Source organism: Schistocerca nitens, chromosome 1 (assembly GCF_023898315.1).
Source record: "Schistocerca nitens isolate TAMUIC-IGC-003100 chromosome 1, iqSchNite1.1, whole genome shotgun sequence".
Classification (NCBI taxonomy): domain Eukaryota; kingdom Metazoa; phylum Arthropoda; class Insecta; order Orthoptera; family Acrididae; genus Schistocerca; species Schistocerca nitens.
Genome location: NC_064614.1, coordinates 43,012,895 through 43,033,361, shown reverse-complemented (window position 1 = coordinate 43,033,361; position 20,467 = coordinate 43,012,895). Strand labels below are relative to the sequence as shown.

At 44.4% G+C, this 20,467-nt stretch overlaps 1 pseudogene; it reads left to right on the top strand.

The window, feature by feature from the left end:
- The first annotated feature begins 19,788 nt into the window (after nucleotides 1-19,788).
- LOC126212251 (5S ribosomal RNA) lies at nucleotides 19,789-19,906 on the top strand (annotated as a pseudogene).
- The last annotated feature ends 561 nt before the right edge of the window (nucleotides 19,907-20,467 follow it).

Genomic DNA, 20,467 nt, shown 5'->3' with positions numbered 1-20,467 from the left:
AGCTGTTTATAAGTACAACTTTATGATTACCCCTCATGTTATCGGTTCTGCATTTTTCCAGTCTTTCTCCACCACTAGAACTTTTTCTCTTGCACTACTCCATATGGAGTCTGCTTTACTATTCTTTGGCCCTGTGGCACAAATTCGACTGATCTGTTCTTTCTTCTCTTTAAGGTTTCTCATAGATTTATTTCCTTGGCTCTTCTATTTAGTATGTCTCTCTTTCTCACTTTACCTGTCCATTGTACTGCAGGGTTTATGTGGAGTGTGGTATGGGATGGTATTTGTGCAGTGTGGGCTTATTTTAGGAAAGCATTTATTAACAACATAAATTGTAAGTAGGCTGTTTAGGTTTTTTTATTGGTAACGCCACCTCTGTATGAAAATCACTGGCTGTGCTGTGTGCAGTCTGTGGCTAGTTTGCATTGTTGTCCGCCATTGTAGTGTTGGGCAGCGGCAGCTGGATGTGAACAGCGCGTAGCGTTGCGCAGTTGGAGGTGAGCCGCCAGCAGTGGTGGATGTGGGGAGAGAAATGGCGGAGTTTTGATATTTGTAAGAATGGACGTTATGAACTCCTATATATATTATGACTTTTGATGACTATTAAGGTAAATACATTGTTTGTTCTCTATCAAAATCTTTCATTTGCTAACTATGCCTATCAGTAGTTAGTCCCTTCAGTAGTTTGAATCTTTTATTTAGCTGGCAGTAGTGGCGCTCGCTGTATTGCAGTAGTTCGAGTAACGAAGATTTTTGGTGAGGTAAGTGATTTGTGAAAGGTATAGGTTAATGTTAGTCAGGGCCATTCTTTTGTAGGGATTTTTGAAAGTCAGATTGCGTTGCGCTAAAAAATATTGTGTGTCAGTTAAAGGACAGTCGTGTATAATTGTTCAAAAGGGGATGTTTCAAAATATGTTCACACAAACACTTATATCAATAGAATCTTACACAGTTAGTGATAAATCAACAACGTGCAGGGCGGCCGGTGTGGCCGAGTGGTTCTAGACGCTTCAGTCTGGATCCGCGCGACCGCTACGGTCGCAGGTTCGAATCCTGCCTCGGGTGTGGACTTGTCCTTAGGTTAGTTAGGTATAAGTAGTTCTAAGTTCGAGGAGACTGATGACCTCAGATGTTAAGTCCCATAGTGCTCAGAGACATTTGAATCATTTTTCAACAATGTGAAGCCGAGAGATGTTGTTTATTCGAAAATGGACATGAAACAACGAAATGAATAAAAAGACTGTCTGAAGAGTAGAATACATATCTGAGACAGCTGTGTTTCAGCCCCAACAACACACAAGTGGCCAACAACCAAGAACGATGGAATGGAAGGCATAATATTCCCACGCTCTGTCTATAGTATGTTACAATCCAGCAATCATATCAACAACAGTGCAATAGATCAATAAAATCACGACAGGATCTACTTCCAGTAGCAAGAACCTCCACCAGCAACTTACCGCTGCCACATACCAGAGGGGTGCTGAGATTACCTACCCTATGGGAAATAATAGCTACCCAAAATTCAGAAAACTTATAGATACATACAACAGACGAACAAGCCTTTAGCTTTATTACACACAGAATACAGAATTCTTTTGACAGTGATAGCATGCAGATACGACGCAATATAGAAATAAACTCTTGCATCCACACAGCCACACTATGTAACATTGAAACTTGTGACAAAAATTTCATATTTAAAACACACACACCAGCCACTGACGTCTTCAAAGTACACCGTACTCACTGTACAATAATCTCAACCTGACAACTTGTCACCTGCCCACCAGACACTGAGGGCCACTAAACCACACTATAGAACACTCTACATTACAGCAATAACAAAACAACTCTGTTCTGTATCCGCTTGTGGTTGCTGTCTTTTCTGGGTAGCAGGTCACCACACGAGTGCACTCCAGGTAGGCCGATATACAAAACAGCTTGTTCACACCGTGCATGGATTGCTGATGGCACAGACTGCACAGCTCCACAACACACCCTGCACCAGTTGAAATCCGTCTCAGTTGCTGGCCTCCTACCAATTCCTGGTCTTGGAGATAAGTCAGGAAGTCGTTCAGGATGCGTGCAATCATATTATACAATTGCGACAGAACTGCACAATTACAAAATGCTGAGTAAGTCACTTAATAAAGAACCACTTTGGTACTAAGCTATTCGGAATAACCCCATCATCAGATACATCGAGTTGTACTCGTATACTGAACTTAAGTGTTACATACATAACTGTCTGCCTTTGACAGTTATGTATGTCAAATGTAAGTACATTTCATCTGAAATGCGATGATGGCTTATCCCAAAACACGTAATAGTAAACTCATTCATTCACCAACTGATGATGTGTTAGTAAGTGATCTATTCAGCATTTGTGCAGTACTGTTCCAGTTATATTTCCTGGTTTGCTCCAACTGTGGCCTATGAAGACAAGTTGCACCCACCGCAGTGCACCCGAAACAGGTCTGGACAGCACTTCATAGGAGGACTGTCTCCACACTATGTGTTGTCAATTGCTAACTACCGTGGCTTCCGGCAGTTTTTGAAGTTGTCTTAGCTGCATTTCGCTGTCTCACTGACAATACGCAGCGCAGCCCACCAATATGGACAACCTCAGCCACTGCACCAATCCTTGGCCCTTACGACGCACCACAGGCTTGTCCGTCACTTCCATTGCGGCAGCGACGGTGCTGCCCTCCAGATGACCTCGTTGTTACCACTCGATCCAACTGACGCACTCGTCACTCCAACACCCTCAGGGCCAGCCCGCCATTGCACACCTCGGTAACCCCACCACACCACGCCGATCCAGCCCCTGACGACGCGCGAAGGCTCGTCCTCAGCGCCCACAGTGGCAACGCTGCTGGCCTTCAAAATTGTTGTTGGCTCTTTGTTGTTGGCTCTACTTGCTGCAGCTGACTAATTTCTTCCGTGTCGAACCGCTTCATAAGCAAGAAGCGGCGTTGCTGCGGTTCAGACACCGTCAAACGCGCCCTCTGGCCCAACAATGAACACTGGAGCAGCACGGATGCGGCCGACTGACTAGGAAGAAAGGCAACCGTGCCGCGAAATTCAGTTTCACAGCACACCATTTAATTTTCTTTAACATTCTTTGATGCCATAACTTTCATATGCTTTCACTTCCAATTTCCTACAGTCTATTTTTCATTACCATGTACGCTCTTCTCAAACTCATTCCACACTCATACCAATGACTCTTTCATTGAGAGTCCGCAGCTCGTGGTCTCGCAGTCGCGTTCTCGCTTCCTGAGCACGGGGTCCCTGGTTCGAGTCCCGGCGGGGTCGGGGATTTTCACCTGCCTCGAGATGATTGGGTGTGCGTGTTGTCCTCGTCATTTCATCATCATTCATGAACGTGGCGAGATCAGACTCAGAAAAGGTTGGGAGTTTGTACGGGCGCTGATAACCGCGCAGTTGAGCGCCGCCCCCCCCCCCCCACCCAAAACCAAACATTAAAAAAATGTTTCAAATGGCTCTGAGCACTATGGGACTTAACCTCTGAGGTCATCAGTCCCCTAGAACTTAGAACTACTTAAACCTAACCTAAGGACATCACACACATCCAAGCCCGAGGCAGGGTTCGAACCTGCGACTGTAGCGGTCGCGCGGTTCCGGACTGTAGCACCTAGAACCGCGCGGCCACTAACCAAACACCATCATCATCATCTTTCATTGAGAAAAGCTTTCTTGGTCTGTGATAATCCACTATTAATGTTAACACTGTTTCAGGAATCCAATGCAATCTCGCTTTCTAGGCAGGGCAGTTAGTCCATTTCTTTCACGATAGCGTGGGTCCTAGTTATGATGTTAAGCAAACTGTTATTATTCTATTTTCTGCCGCTCTTCATCACCATCTGTGCTTCGATTATCCTTAAGCAGTATTCTGTTGCTAAGTGTGCTGTCTGTTCCTTCAAACAAGTTCTGGTATTCATTAACTCTGACAAGAAACTGTATTTAACTTCCTACGTTTGGAGATCAGAACTGTGTGAGGAGAAGTTCGTTTCTTCAATTCCCTGAGTGTAGTATTGTGGAGTTTGTGGGCTTTCAAAATAACTATGCACCCTCCGACTCAGAGTTGAAATACTAAAAGTTTTGGCTTGTTTCGTTGTCTAGGGACCGGGATACGTAATTGCCGCATTACAGGCCAAATACTGCTGAGTCTACAGTATACGATAAGAATACACACATGAATCGAATGGTCGAAAGTTTCTATCACTCGATAATTGTGAATTATGAAATTAACATATAAATTTATAAATGAAAGATTGCAATAAAATAAAATCTGCAGGTACTATCTTAACGAGTTTAAATGATGAGTACGATAGTCTTCACTGTAGAAGCCACGGAAATCTCACAAGTGCACAAGTCGGCACTCCGAAGTATTTCTATCCGCTGCGACCACGCGCGAACCGCTCCACTCTCTGAGTCCTACCTGCGACTGTGCGTCTGTCGCGCCGTACTGTCCGAGTCTGGCACTCACTCCCGTGTTCTGTGACGCCCTGTCCTGTCCTCTCTCCCCAACTCGCTTCCATCCAGTCTCCCCATTCACGAGCGTTGTGACTGGCTAGAGCGCTCGCGCCATGTCATCAAGCCAATGCACCCACACAAACATAATGAAACACATTCGAAGTACTGGATTTACATTTAAATAACTTGAAATCATATAAAAATTCCTACGGCTGGACCGTAAACACGCTCTAACACACATTATTAGATACGTAAACTAATCAAATAAACATATATCAAAGGAACAGAACAAAAGGTAGGCCAGTAGCCTAATGCATCTGTGCTTTCTAATCACAGTAAATACCGGGTGATCAAAAAGTCAGCATAAATTTGAAAACAGAATAAATCACAGAATAATGTAGGTAGAGAGGTACAAATTGACACACATGCTTGGAATGAGGTGGGGTTTTATTAGAACCAAAAAAATACACAAGTTAAAAACATGACCGACAGATGGCGTTTCATATGATCAGAATAGCAATAATTAGCATAACAAAGTAAGACAAAGCAAAGACGATGTTCTTTACAGGAAATGCTCAACATGTCCACCATCATTCCTGAACAATAGCTGTATTCGAGGATTAATGTTGTGAACAGCACTGTAAAGCATGTCCGGAGTTATTGTGACGCACTGGCGTCGGATGTTGTCGGTTGATCACGATACATTTGCGACTTCAGGTAACCCGAAAGCCAATAACCGCACGGACTGAGGTCTGGGGACCTGGGAGGCCAAGCATGACGAAAGTGGCGGCTGAGCACACGATCATCACCAAACGACGCGCGCAAGAGATCTTTCACGCGTCACTTTGTGAACTTGTCTTTTTTTTGTTCTAATAAAACCCCATGTCATTCCAAGCATGTGTGTCAATTTTTACCTCTCTATCTACATTATTCCGTGGTTTATTAAGTCTTCAGATTTATACCGACTTTTTGATCACTCGTTATTTAACCAATTTCATCATGAATAGTATATATCAGATATCAACAAAGACATAGATGAATAAATATATTTATAAGCATGCTGCTACCGTTTTTTCGTGTAACTGTGGAGTACTTATGGCCTGACGCGATCGATAGCAATCGGCCACTTTGAACTCCAATAACTCATGTAGTATTCAAGTTACATGCCTGTAATTCATACCAGTTTAGGTTTACACTAACAGCTTTCTAAAGACACGTCGATCGACGAAATCGGATGAAGCGTGTAATTTTTGTAAATTCGTTGCTGGGTGTTAGTTGTCTAATTTACAGTCAGATATTAAACTTTAAACTAATAAAGATATTGAAAATCTGATTACAACATCAGAATCGTCGTGCGAATAATGGAAATGTACATGTTTCTTATTGAGGAATCATCATTCATCTGGCTACTATTAATTTCTATACGAACTGTGAAATGTCTGCCATTAAGGTTCCACAAAGTCCGCCATCTTTGGCCCTCCTGGCGTACAGCGTCACCAAGGAATTCCCAGCCATGTGCTCGATGGATCACGCGCTGGGGCTACCCCTCGCGTCCGGCTAATGTTTGGCACAACGTGGTCCAGCTTTTTTGCGGCATCAGGTGGTTGCTAACGAGCCGCGGCTTTGACGAGCGTCCTGTGCGGCCGCCTCAACTCTGAACATGGAATGTTTCCAGGGCGCCACAGCTCGTCCGTTACCTCACAAGTTCGGAGTTGATCGTTGCATCATGAGGGTAGACATAGAATAACTCCTTCATAGTCCCAGAAGACCGTCGCCAGATGCAGAGGGTGCGTTCTGAACTCCGCTTCCGGTTCGAAATGATGAACTCATGTTTTATTACCTGTGACGATGTTCGACAAAAAATTGTCACGATCAGCCTCGTAACACGTAAATTAATTCCACACAGGTAGTCCTCCGTTGCTTTTTATGTTCTGCTGTTAGGCGGCGAGGAGCCAGCGGCCACACACCTTTGACTATCCCGACTGGTACTGGAGTGTCTCAGCACTACAGACAGAGACGTCCAGTTGAGGAGCGAGGTGTCTGATTTTTCAACCTCGAATGAGAGTGTCGGCACGTTCCAGCGCTGCAGTAGTCACAGTTGTGTGCGGCTGGCCAGCACTCGGGAGGTCTTGTTAGATTGATGACAGACGCCTCGCCCAACGACTCACCGTGCTTTTGTTTCCGTCAAGTCTCCGTAGACGTACTGCAAGCGCCTTTGACTACCTGCGATGTTCTGCTGTTCGCCAAAAGAAACTTAATGACAGCTCTCTGCCTGGCACACACCTCCGTTAGAGAGGCCATTTTGAAGGCTACATATGGGGCTGCCACCTGTCGGAATTAAAGTAGAACTTCACTAATCCTTGCCCTACGGAAACGACAGCAACTTGGGAAAGCAAAAGGGGCTGATTATTAGAGAAACACTTTTATTGTCCCGTAACATCACAATACAGTACAGTAAAACTTCAAGTTTTAGCTGGAAATACTGTCTGAAATATTGTTTCATATTAAAACAGTAAAAAATGTCGACACACTAAATCAATCTTATACGAAAGTGTAATGTAGAGTTGTGTCTATACCGTAAAATACGTCTTTATCGTACGGTAGGATACTGCTACTGTGAGTGAAAGTTTAACAGCTGCACATACTTTATTACAGTATCGCAGTGACACAACTGATTTCCAATTAACTGTTTCACTCATAACATCAGACAGTAAAAAAATGTTCTGTTCTTAAGCAGGACGAAAATACAGTAGTTTGTAATGAGGTTTTGCTTAGCACCCAACAACTTTGATTTTGGTGTGACGTTCCGCCGTTACCAACTCACAGAATGTCTTTTGGTGTAGGCGTAGAGATTTTTTCGATCTACTGAAAGGTTATATCAAATGCATTTTTACCGTGTGTAAGTGATAATCAAGCAATAGGTTCACCCTGTCCTCGTTGCGTTCGTCATCTTTGTCGTCCTCATCGGCTATTAGACTTGATTTGATCTTCAGTTAATTCTTCTTCGGTTGTGCAGTCAACGTCAGCTGTACTGATAACTCACTTGCGTCACTGGGTTCGACGTCCGGTAGTTAAGTCTGCAAGTGCCTCAAAATCACTGGATGCTCCATTTTTAATTTCAGTCAGTGTTGCCACAGTTTGCGTCAAGATACGTCAAGCGTTGATACCATCATTTCTTCCCAAACTTTGACAGTTCTGTACAACGCATCTTTTATACTGATTGACTTCGTCGCTTGAAACAAGCTGCTGCCTTCTCGTGTCCTCTCTAAAACTGATCACATGTATTTTCGAATATATCTCCTCTTCAGCCACTCACTGATCCACTGGTCCATTGGTTGAGCTGAATATGTTACGTTGGCAGGCAGAAACTAAGTCTTAGTTCACCTTTCGAAGTTCCTCTTCGGTTAGATGAAATCTCGTATTGTCGAGTATCGGTACAGCATGTTTAGGGAGTTTTCTTTCCATTAGATATTTTAAACGGCAGGGACTATTTGGTCATAAAATCATTCTTTAAAGAAGCTGGATTCCATCCATGTTCACTTTTGGTTACGATAATGTACTGGTCGTGATGCGCTATTAGTGTTTTCGAATACCTTTGATTTTTTTGCCTTTTCGATCGCAAAAAAATGACATCTTGTGACCAGTACTAAACAGAGCATAGTAATTCCATGTTTTGCTAGTTTTGCACCTGTTACAAACTGATTCTTATAATTCAAGCCAGACTCATCGACGTTATGCGCCTCATCAGGGGTCAGGTTAAGCTCTTTAACTGAGTTCACATTTCAGAGCAAATTCATTGGCAGCTGCTTCGGCAGCAGCCAGCTCCTCCCCCCGAAACAATGACATTTTTAATTTTATGATTGGTCCGGACAACTAAGTTTCTCTTCTCCGCTCCTGCTCAAGCCACACCCTCAAAGCATTGTCTAAAATTTTACTTTTACGCTTCTTCAAAGTCTTGCGTTTTTTTAGTCCTTTCAGGTCATCGATCGTCATTGCACGACTTTCAGAATTTTCGTGTTTTTCTCCAATCTTTAACAGCTGTTATGCCAACCCATATCTCACAATGTTTTGAAGGGCCTCTCCTAACCCATTCAAGCACTTTCAGCTTCTTCGCTTAGGACGTTGTCACATGCTTCAGTTTTGCTGATGCCATAATTTAGTGTTACACGCTTTAATATATGAGAAGAACACTGTTACTAATTTATAAAACAAATGCGTGCACAATAAACTTATTTACCCAATTAGAAACAAGTTATTTCATACTAAAAACGGCCGAACTACAGCACCTGTCAGTGGTCAACTGCCTGCTGTTCCGTGTCGCGGACGATGAGTCATCGACAAATCCTAAAAAACACAGGGAATGGGATCGTCGGACTAAGCAGGGACTCGGACCATCCAAGGTCTGACTAGCGAGGTTCTTCTGTATAGATGCTGAAGCGGAAATACTCCACGATGTCTCTCAACCAATTCTGTATTTTTCCAACCAAAAAATTTGCCGAGAAAAAAAGTGTTGCATTACGAGGTGCATTCAAGTTTAAGGCCTCCGATTTTTTTTCTCCGGACTGGAAAGAGATAGAAACATGCGCATTGTTTTAAAATGAGGCCGCATTCATTGTCAATACGTCCCAGAGATGGCAGCACCGTATGGCAGATGGAATTTTACCGCCAGCGGCGAGAACGAGAACTGTTTTAAATACTTAAAATGGCGACGTTTTCCTTACTTGAACAGCGTGCAATCATTCGTTTTCTGAATTTGCGTGGTGTGAAACCAATTGAAATTCATCAACAGTTGAAGGAGACATGTGGTGATGGAGTTATGGATGTGTCGAAAGTGTGTTCGTGGGTGCGACAGTTTAATGAAGGCAGAACATCATGTGACAACAAACCAAAACAACCTCGGGCTCGCACAAGCCGGTCTGACGACATGATCGAGAAAGTGGAGAGAATTGTTTTTGGGGATCGCCGAATGACTATTGAACAGATCGCCTCCAGAGTTGGCATTTCTGTGGGTTCTGTGCACACAACCCTGCATGATGACCTGAAAATGCGAAAAGTGTCATCCAGGTGGGTGCCACGAATGCTGACGGACGACCACACGGCTGCCCGTGTGGCATGTTGCCAAGCAATGTTGGCGCACAACGACAGCATGAATGGGACTTTCTTTTCGTCGGTTGTGTCAATGGATGAGACGTGGATGCCATTTTTCAATCCAGAAACAAAGCGCCAGCCAGCTCAATGGAAGCACACAGATTCACCGCCACCAAAAAAATTTCGGGTAACCGCCAGTGCTGAAAAAATGATGGTGCCCATGTTCTGGGACAGCGAGAGCGTAATCCTTACCCATTGCGTTCCAAAGGGCACTACGGTAACAGGTGCATCCTACGAAAATGTTTTGAAGAACAAATTCCTTCCTGCACTGCAACAAAAACGTCTGGGAAGGGCTGTGCGTGTGCTCTTTCACCAAGACAACGCACCCGCACATCGAGCTAACCTTACGCAACAGTTTCTTCGTGATAACAACTTTGAAGTGATTCCTCGTGCTCCCTACTCACCTGACCTGGCTCCTAGTGACTTTTGGCTTTTTCCAACAATGGAAGACACTCTCCGTGCTGCTATTGCCTCAGCGATTTTCCAGTGGTCAAAACAGACTCCTAAAGGAGCCTTCGCCGCTGCCTTGGAATCATGGCGTCAGCGTTGTGAAAAGTGTGTACATCTGCAGGGCGATTAGGTCGAGAAGTAACGCCAGTTTCATCGATTTCGGGTGAGTAGTTAATTAGAAAAAAAAATCGGAGGCCTTAGAACTTGAATGTACCTCGTAGTTATTGAACATCCCTCGTACTAGTACCAAACTTCGGCCGTAATTCGAGGAAGAAATCTCTAAACAAAAGTCAGGTGGTGTGGTGAACATCCCATTCCGTTTCCTATGTAAAAACGTTCTGCATACCTGTTCCTAATCAAAGTTTACACCGTTTGTCCTGTCGCTCTTTAAGTGTGTACAGTGTCCTCATGTCCTACTGGAACACCGCGAGCTGGTACCTGTGGAAGCTTCACTTAGCATAGAATAACCGAGGCCAGTCTTGCTACTGTTGTGCACCTCAGCGAAAGGATCAGCAGCGTAGCCGTGGTCACTTCTATTTGGCGTGGTTCCAGCAGGGGCTTCGTCTTTCTGAAAGCAGCTGCCAACTAGCGTACATGACGGTGCCTTGGAAATACGCTGGTCCCGGCAGAGAACCTCGAACGACGTCGCAGCTGCGAAGGTCTCAAGTGCCCTCTCGGATGAAGCGGCTCATAACGTGGCTACAGTACAATTCTCCACTCTTCTTTCAAGTCTATTCTCGACTACAAGCACTCGATCGACATATAATCACATACAATCTGTTGATTCAGATGGAGGGCTCTTTATTCATGGCAACCAAAATTTTTACGTACGTCACTAGAAATTGATTCTGATTATACATAACTGAAACTTTCGGCTAAAAAATCTTTTTCTGCTCTCATCGTGTGACTCAAGATCTTTGCTCCGGTTTTCACTGTATTCACTGATAGGCTGATTCACGAGGATTATCTGTAGATAGTGTTCTTCTTACGGGGCAGCCGCAACTGTAAGTCCATTTTGTAAAATAAAGAAACCGCACAACAATTCCCTTATCTGCAATCTTTTATTGTGTACACGACCTGTTTCGGAACACTTAAAAGTTCCATCATCTGGTGTAGACTGTAATAATGAAAATATTGTGATATACTCTTGGGAGGGGCCCTCAAACAAACGTAAAACACAATAAGAAATGGGGGGGGGGGGGGGGGGAGATCTCATACATGTTTCACATCGCGCTTGCGCAATGGATTGTGCGCAGTCTCACCAATCCTGGTATTAAGTTTCCCGCTATTCTCATTTCTGCTACTTCTCATTACTTTCTCCTTTCTTTGATTTACACCCTTTTTAATCGGGCATTTCGTTCTTCTTCTTCCAAACTTATTGTTCCCTCTTGGTTCTTGTACATATTGTATACTACCCGACTTTCCCTATAGCTAAACCCTGTTTCCCTCAGAATATCAAACATCTTGCACCATTTTACATTGTCCAACGCTTTTTCCAGGTCGACAATTCCAATGAAAGTGTCTTGACTTTTCCTCAGTGTTGCTTCCGTTATCAAGCGCAATGTAAGTATTGCCTCTCTACTCCCTTTACCTTTCCTAAAGCCAAACTGGTCGTCCCCTAACAACAACCTCAATTTTCTATTCCATTCTGTATATTATTCTTGTCAACAACTTGGGTGTATGAGCTCTTCAGCTGATTGTGCGATAATTCATGCACTCATCGGCTCTTGCAAGCTTCGGAATTGCGTGGATGATGTTTCCCCAAAAGTTAGATGGTATGTCGCCATACTCAAACGTTCTACACATCAACATGTATAGAAGTTTTCTTGCCCCTTTCCCCAAAGCTTTCAGAACTTCTGATGGAATTTTATCAATCCATTCTGCCTTATTCAATCGTAAGTCTTCCAGAGCTCTTTTAGTTTCTAATATTGGATCTTATAGCTCTTCAATATCGACTCCTGTTTGTTTATCACTTCATCACGACAACTCTTCCGCCTCATCGAGGCCTTTAGTGTGCTCTTTCCACCTACCCGTTTACTCCTCTGCATTTAACAGTGGAATTCACATTGCACTCTTAGTGTAACCACCCTTGCCTTTAATTTCAACGATGATGATTTCGACTTTTCTGTATGCTAAAACGGTCCTTCCGATAGCCATTCCTTTTTCGATTTCTTCGAATTTTTTCTTCAACCATTCCGCCATTAACTTCCTTGCACTTTCAATTTATTCCATTCCTATGTGGCTCGTTTCTTATTTCTGAGTTTCACTGAATACTTTTGTACTTGCGTCATTCGTCGATCACCTGAAGTATTTCTTCTGTTACATAATTGCTCCGCAGTGCTTTCTTTGTACATACGCTATGCAATCAAAGGTATCCGGACACTCCAAAAACCATACGGCTTCTATTTTAGGTGCATTGTGCTGCCACCTACTGCCAGGTACTATATATCAGCGAACTCAACAGTCATTAGACACCCTGAGAGCAGAATGGGGCTCTCCGCGGAACTCACGGACTCCGAACGTGGTCTGGTGATCGGGTGTCACTTGTGTCATACGTCTGTACGCGAGATTTCCACACTCCTAAACATCCCTAGGTCCACTGCTTCCGATGTGATAGTGAATTGGAAACGTGAAGGGACACGTACAGCACAAAAGCGTACAGGCCGACCTCTCCTGTTGACTGACAGAGACCGCCGACAGTTAAAGAGGTTCGTAATATGTAATACGCAGATATCTATCCAGACCATCACACAGGAATTCCAAACTGCATCAGGATCCACTGCAAGTACTATGATGGTTACGCGGGAGGTGAGGAAACAGGGATTTCATGGTCGATCGGCTGCTCATAAGCCACACGTCACGCCAGTAAATGCCAAACGATGCTTCGCTTGGTTTAAGGACAGTAAACACTGGACAATTTAACAGTGGAAAATGTTATGTGTACCGACGAATCACGGTACACACTGTGGCGATCCGATGGCAGGGCGTGGGTGTGGCGAATACCCAGTGAATGTCATCTGCCAGCGTATGTAGTGCCAATAGTAAAATTCAGAGGCGGCGGTTTTATGGTATTGCCGTGTTTTACTTGAAGGGGCCTTGCACCCATTGTTGTTTTGCGGCACTATCAAAGCACAGGCCTACATTGATGTTTTAAGCACCTTCTTGATTCCCACTGCTGAAGAGCAATTCGGGGACGGCGATTGCATCTTTCTACACGATCGAGCACCTGTTGATAATGCTCAGCCTGTGGCGGAGTGTTTACACGACAATGACATTCCTGTAATGGACTGGCCTGCACAGAGTCCTGACCTGAATCCTATAGAACACCTTTAGGATGTTTTGGAACGCCGACTTCGTGCCAGGCGTCACTGACGGACATCGATATTTCTCCTCAGCGCAGCACTCTGTGAAGAATGGGCTGCCAATCCCCTAGAAACCTCCCAGTACATGACTGAACGTGTGCCTGCGAGAATGGGTAAGGGTGGACCAACAGCGTACAGAATTCCAGCGTTACCGATGGAGGGCGGCACGAACTTATAAGTGATTTTCAGCAATGTGTACGGATGCTTTTGAGCACTTAGTTTATGTTTTTCCTTCCAACTTCTGCGATTGCCCTTTTTAGAGACGTCCTTTCCTTTTCGACTGGACTGCCTACTGAGCTGTCCCTTACGGCAGTAGCTGTACCCTCAGAGAACTTCAAGCGTATCTCCTCATTCCATAGTATTTCCGTATCCCTCTTCTTTGCCCATTGTTTCTCCCCAACTAGTCTCTTAAATCTTGGCCTACTCTTCATCGTCACTAAATTGTGATATAACTCTATTTGTATTCCTGGATGTGCCTTACAATCCAGAATCAGATTTCGGAGTCTCTGCCTGACAGAGACATCTACATCTACATCCATACCCCGCAAGCCACCTGACGGTGTGTGGCGGAGGGTACCCTGAGTACCTCTATCGGTTCTCCCTTCTATTCCAGTCTGGTATTGTTCGTGGAAAGAAGGATTGTCGGTATGCTTTTGTGTGAGCTCTAATCTCTCTGATTTTATCCTCATGGTCTCTTCGCGAGATATACGTAGGAGGGAGCAATATACTGCTTGACTCTTCGGTGAAGGTATGTTCTCGAAACATTAACAAAAGCCCGTACCGAGCTACTGAGCGTCTCTCCTGCAGAGTCTTCCACTGGAGTTTATCTATCAACTTCGTAACGCTTTCGTGATTACTAAATGATCCTGTAACGAAGCGCGCAGCTCTCCGTTGGATCTTCCGTATCTCTTTTATCAACCCTATCTGGTACGGATCCCACACTGCTGAGCAGTATTCAAGCAGTGGGCGAACAAGTGTACTCTAACCTACTTCCTTTGTTTTCAGATTGCGTTTCCTTAGGATTCTTCCAATGAATCTCAGTCTGGCATCTGCTTTACCGACGATCAACTTTATATGACCATTCCATTTTATATCACTCCTAATGCGTACGCCCAGATAATTTATGGAATTAACTGCTTCCAGTTTCTGACCTGCTATATTGTAGCTAAATGATAAGGGATCTTTCTTTCTATGTATTCGCAGCACATTACACTTGTCTACATTGAGATTCAATTGCCATTCCCTGCACCATGCGTCAATTCGCTGCAGATCCTCCTCCATTTCAGTACAATTTTCCATTGTTACAACCTCTCGATACACCACAGCATCATCTGCAAAAAGCCTCAGTGAACTTCCGATGTCATCCACCAGGTCATTTATGTATATTGTGAATAGCAACGGTCCTATGACACTCCCCTCCGGCACACCTGAAATCACTCTTACTTCGGAAGACTTCTCTCCATTGAGAATGACATGCTGCGTTCTGTTATCTAGGAACTCCTCAATCCAATCACACAATTGGTCTGATAGTCCATATGCTCTTACTTTGTTCATTAAACGACTGTGGGGAACTGTATCGAACGCCTTGCGGAAGTCAAGAAACACGGCATCTACCTGTGAACCCGTGTCTATGGCCCTCTGAGTCTCGTGGACGAATAGCGCGAGCTGGGTTTCACACGATCGTCTTTTTCGAAACCCATGCTGATTCCTACAGAGTAGATTTCTAGTCTCCAGAAAAGTCATTATACTCGAACATAATACGTGTTCCAAAATTCTACAACTGATCGACGTTAGAGATATAGGTCTATAGTTCTGCACATCTGTTCGACGTCCCTTCTTGAAAACGGGGATGACCTGTGCCCTTTTCCAATCCTTTGGAACGCTACGCTCTTCTAGAGACCTACGGTACACCGCTGCAAGAAGGGGGACAAGTTCCTTCGCTTACTCTGTGGAACCTTCCCGTACCTCCCAGTCTTTTACGAGTATACCTCTTCCCCTTTTGAGTCTTGAAAAGAGTATTCGCTATTACTAGCTGAAATTTTTATTGGTCTTTGTCCTTTATCATTTGTAGTACCAAGCCCATATCCTTCCTACTACTCCCGCTACAACCGCTTACCAATCACCCACTCATAATAGTTTTTCATCTCCCTTTACGTACTGAATTACCCGATCACTATCCTCATATATTCCCTCTATTTCTTCATCTTCTGTTTGTATACCTGAACTGTCGTTGTCAGTTTTGGTTTGCTGTCGATTATGATGAGAACAGCCCCATCACTGAAGTGTTCACAGTAACTCACTATCTGCCCCACCTTCCTATTAATAACGAACCCTATTCCCGCTACACCATTATCTGCTGCTGTTAATATTACCCTAGAATCATCTAACAACAAATCCTTGTCTTCTTTCCTTGCCGCTTCCCTGATCTCACTATATCTGGCTTGAGTCTCAAGATTTCCCTCTTCAGATTTTCTAGCTTCCCTACCACATTGAAATAGATCTTACCAACTGAAATCGGGACTCATCTGACGAGATAACGGTTTTCCAGTCGTCTAGGGTCCAACCAATATGGTCACGAGCCCAGGTCAGCCGCTGCAGGCGATGTCGTACTGTTATCAAAGGCACTCGTGTCGTTCGTCTGTTGCTGTATCAAATTAACGCGAGATTTCGTCGCACTGTACTAACGGATAAGGTCGTCGAAGGTGTCACATTGATTTCAGGCATCGTTGCTCGCCTATTAACACTGACAACTCTACGCAAACGCCACTGTTGTCGGTCGTTAAGTGAAGGTCATCGGCCATTGCGTTGTCTGTGGCGAGAAGTAATTCCTGAAATCTGGTATTCTCGGCATACTCTCGACGCTTTGATATCGGGATACTGCATTCCCTGACGATTTCCGAAACGGAATGTGCAATGCGTCTAGCTCCAACTATCATTCCGCGTTCAAAGTCTGTTAATTCCTGTTGTGACCACAATCACATCGGAAATCTTTTCACGTGAGCCACCTGACTAAAAGTGACAGCACCGCCAATGCACTGCTCTTTTATACCTTGTGTACGCGATACTACAGTCATTTGCACACTATGTGATCAAAAGTATCCGGACACCTGGCTGAAGTTCGTGGCGCCCTCCATCGGTAATGCTGGAATTCAGTATGGTGTTGGCCCACCCTTAGCCTTGATGACAGCTTCCACTCTCGCAGGGGTACGTTCAATCAGGTGCTGGAAGGTTTCTTGCGGAACGGCAGCCCATTCTTCACAGAGTGCTGCATCTGAGGAGAAGTATCGATGTCGGTCGGTGAGACCTGGCACGGAGTCGTCGTTCCAAAACAACGGTGTTCTATAGGAGTCAGGTCAGGACTCTGTGCAGGTCAGTCCATTACAGGGATGTTATTGTCGTGTAACCAATCCAGCAAATGCCGTGCATTGTGAATAGGTGCTCGGTATCGCCATCCCCGAATTGCTCTTCAACAGTGAGAAGCAACAAGGTGCTTAAAACATCAATGTAGGCCTGTGCTGTGATAGTTCCACGCGAAACAACGAGGGGTGCGATTGAACTGTGGAAAAACGTAGTGTGGAGTGACGAATCACGGTGTCGTACCCTGTGGCGATCCGATGGCAGGGTGTGTGTATGGCGAATGCCCGGTGAGTGTCATCTGCCAGCGTGTGTCTACATCTGCTTCTACATGGTTACTCTGCAAGTCACACTTAAGTGCCTGGCAGAGGGTTCATCGAACCATTTTCATACTACTTCTTTACCATTCCACTCTCGAATGGCACGTGGGAAAAAGGGACACCTAAATCTTTCCGTTCGAGCTCTGATTTCTATTATTTTATTATGATGATCATTTCTCCCTACGTAGGTAGGTGTCACCAAAATATTTTCGCATTCGGAAGAGAAAGTTGATGACTGAAATTTCGTAAATAGATTTCGCTGCAAAGAAAACAGTTGCGTCAGCCGTACCTGGTAACGATCCCACACCGCGCAGCAATATTCCAGCAGAGGACGGACAAGTGTAATGTAGGCTGTCTCTTTAGTGGGTTTGTCGCATCTTCTAAGCGTTCCGCCAACAAAGCGCAGCCTTTGTTTCGCCTTCCCCATTGTATTATCTAAGTAGTCTTTCTAATTTAAGTTGCTCGTAATTGTAATTCCTAGGTATCTAGTCGAATTGACAGCTCTTAGATTTTTGCGATTTATTGTATACCCCAAATTTATCGGATTTCTTTTAGTTCTCATGTGGATGACCTCGCACTTTTCTTTGTTTAGTGCGAATTTCCGCTTTTCACACCATACAGAAATTCTCTCTAGATCATTTTGTAATAAGAATTGATCGTCTGGTGATTTTACTAGACGGTAAATTACGACGTCATCTGCAAACAATCTAAGGGGGCTGCTCAGATTATCACCTACATCATTTATGTAAATCAGGAAAAGCAGAGGGCCTATGACACTACCTTACGGAACGCCAGATATCACTTCTCTTCTACTCGATGATTTACCGTCTGTCACTACGAACTGTGACCTCTCTGAGAGGAAATCATGAATCCAGTCACACAACTGACACGATACTCCATATGCACGCAATTTGATTAATAGTCGCTTGTGACGAACGGTATCAAAAGCCTTCTGTAAATCTAAGAATATGGAATCGATCTGAGATCCCTTGTCGACAGCACAAGAACGATATTTCCTAAATCAGTACTGGTTATGTAACAATAAGTCATTTTCTACAAGGTGATTCATAATGTTCGAGTACAGTATATGCTCCAAAATACTACTGCAAATTGAGGTCAGTGATATGGGTGTATAATTCAATGGATTACTCCTATTTCCTTTCTTGAATATTGGCGTGACCTGTGCCACTTTCCAGTCTTTAGGAACAGACCTTTCGCCAAGTGAGCGGTTGTATATGATTGCTAAGAAAGGCGCTATTGTGTCTGCACACTCTGAAAGGAGCCTGATTGGTATATCATCTGGACCGGAAGACTTGCCTTTCTTAAGTGATTTGAGTTGTTTCGCAACACCTAAGATATCTACTTTTATGTCACTCATGCTGTCCTGGTTTCGAATTCTGGAATATTTAATTCGTCTTCTTTCGTAACTCCGCTTTAATGGCATCATCATCGGTAACATTTCCATCGCTATCGCGCAGTGACGGTACTAACTGTTTTTGCCACTGGTGTACTTTACATACGACCGGAATCTCTTTCGGTTTTCTACCATATTTTGAAACAATGTTTCATTGTGGGAAATATTAAAAGCATCTCGCATTGACGTCCGCACTAAATTTCGAGCTTCCGTTAAACTTAGGAAATCTTGGGAATTTTGCGTTCTTCCGAATTTGGCATGCTTTTTTCGTTGCTACTGCAACAGTGTTCTGACGCGATTTGTGTAAAATGGTGGATCAGTCCTGTCTCTCATAACTTATGCGGTATGAATCTATCTATTGCTGTCGGTACCGTATCTCTGAATTTGAGCCATATCTGGTCTGTACTTACATAATTAGCTTGGAAGGAATGAAGACTCTCTCTTAGGAAGGCATCAAGCGAATTTTTATCTTCTGTTTTAAATAGATATATTTGCGTTTATTTTTAGTGGTTGATATGGTTTTGAGCCTCGCTTCAATGACGTTGTGTTCACTGTATGCGTCATGACGCTCTCTATTAGATCAGGAATATTTGGGGCTAAGAGGTCAAGTGTGTTTTCGCAACCGTTTGCAATTCGTGTGAGTTTGTGAACTAATTGTTCAAAGTAATTCTCAGAGAAATCATTTAGTACAATTACGAAAGATGTGTAGTGCCAACAGTAAAATTCGGAGGCTGTGGTGTTATGGTGTGGTCGTGTTTTTCATGGAGGGGGCTTGCACCCCTTGTTGTTTTGCTTGGCACTATCACAGTACAGGCCTACATTGATGTTTCAAGCACCTTCTAGCTTTCCACTATTGAAGAGCAATTCGGGGATGCCGACTGCATCTTTAGACACGATCGAGCACCTGTTCATAATGCACGGCCTGTGGCGGAGTGGTTACACGACAATAACATCCCTGTAATGGACTGGCCTGCACGGGGTCCTCATCTGAATCCTATGTGCAGACATCACGGTATATTCGACAGGCCCTCTGGGTGTATTTTCTTCAAACGTACCGAGTGTAAAGGTGCTTTTGAATCCACACCACACAGTTACATAAGGCGAGTGCAATGGCTGTTTGTCCGCAAAACGCAGTTTATTAGTACTACAAATTCGGCTGTTCTGTGTATTCCCTTCACCCTGTAGTGTAAAATATGCCTCGTCACTCCATAGACTATTACCCAGCCATTAGTCGTCGTCCAACAGCCTTGGCGCAGTGGTAACACCGGTTCCCGTCAGATCACCGAAGTTAAGCGCTGTCGGACTGGGCTAGCACTTGGATGGGTGACCATCTGGTCTGCCCAGAGCTGTTGGCAAGCGGGATGCACTCGGCCCTTGTGAGGCAAACTGAGGAGTCTCGTAAACTGACATACGGCCGGGAGAGCGGTGTGCTGACCACATGTCCCTCCATGTCAGCATCCAGTGACGCCTGAGGGCTGAGGATGACACGATGGCCGGTCGGTACCGTTGAACCTTCCAAGGCCTGTTCGGGACGGAGAGAGAGAGAGAGAGAGAGAGATGTCGTCAACTTCTATTCTTGCCAGGATCCGAAGAGCGAATTCAGAACGTTGATGCGGATCATGAGGTTTCAGTTACTACACCATCATCTCGTACCAGAGCAAAACAGACCGCCAAACTTTCGGTACTGTTGCTATGGGATGGATAATTTTCGTGACACTACACGAACTCTAGCACAATCCGGGGTATGTGTTGCATGGTTAGTTATAGCAACAGCAACCTCGTCAATAACGTCTACCGGAGTAGGACGCCCGTCTCTTTCAGGGGCCGTTTCAATCTCACCTGTCTCTCTTTAAGCCATGTCATTACATCGGGCCTCTGCTCAGACCTTGTAGTCGGCTATACTCTCTCAGTGTAGC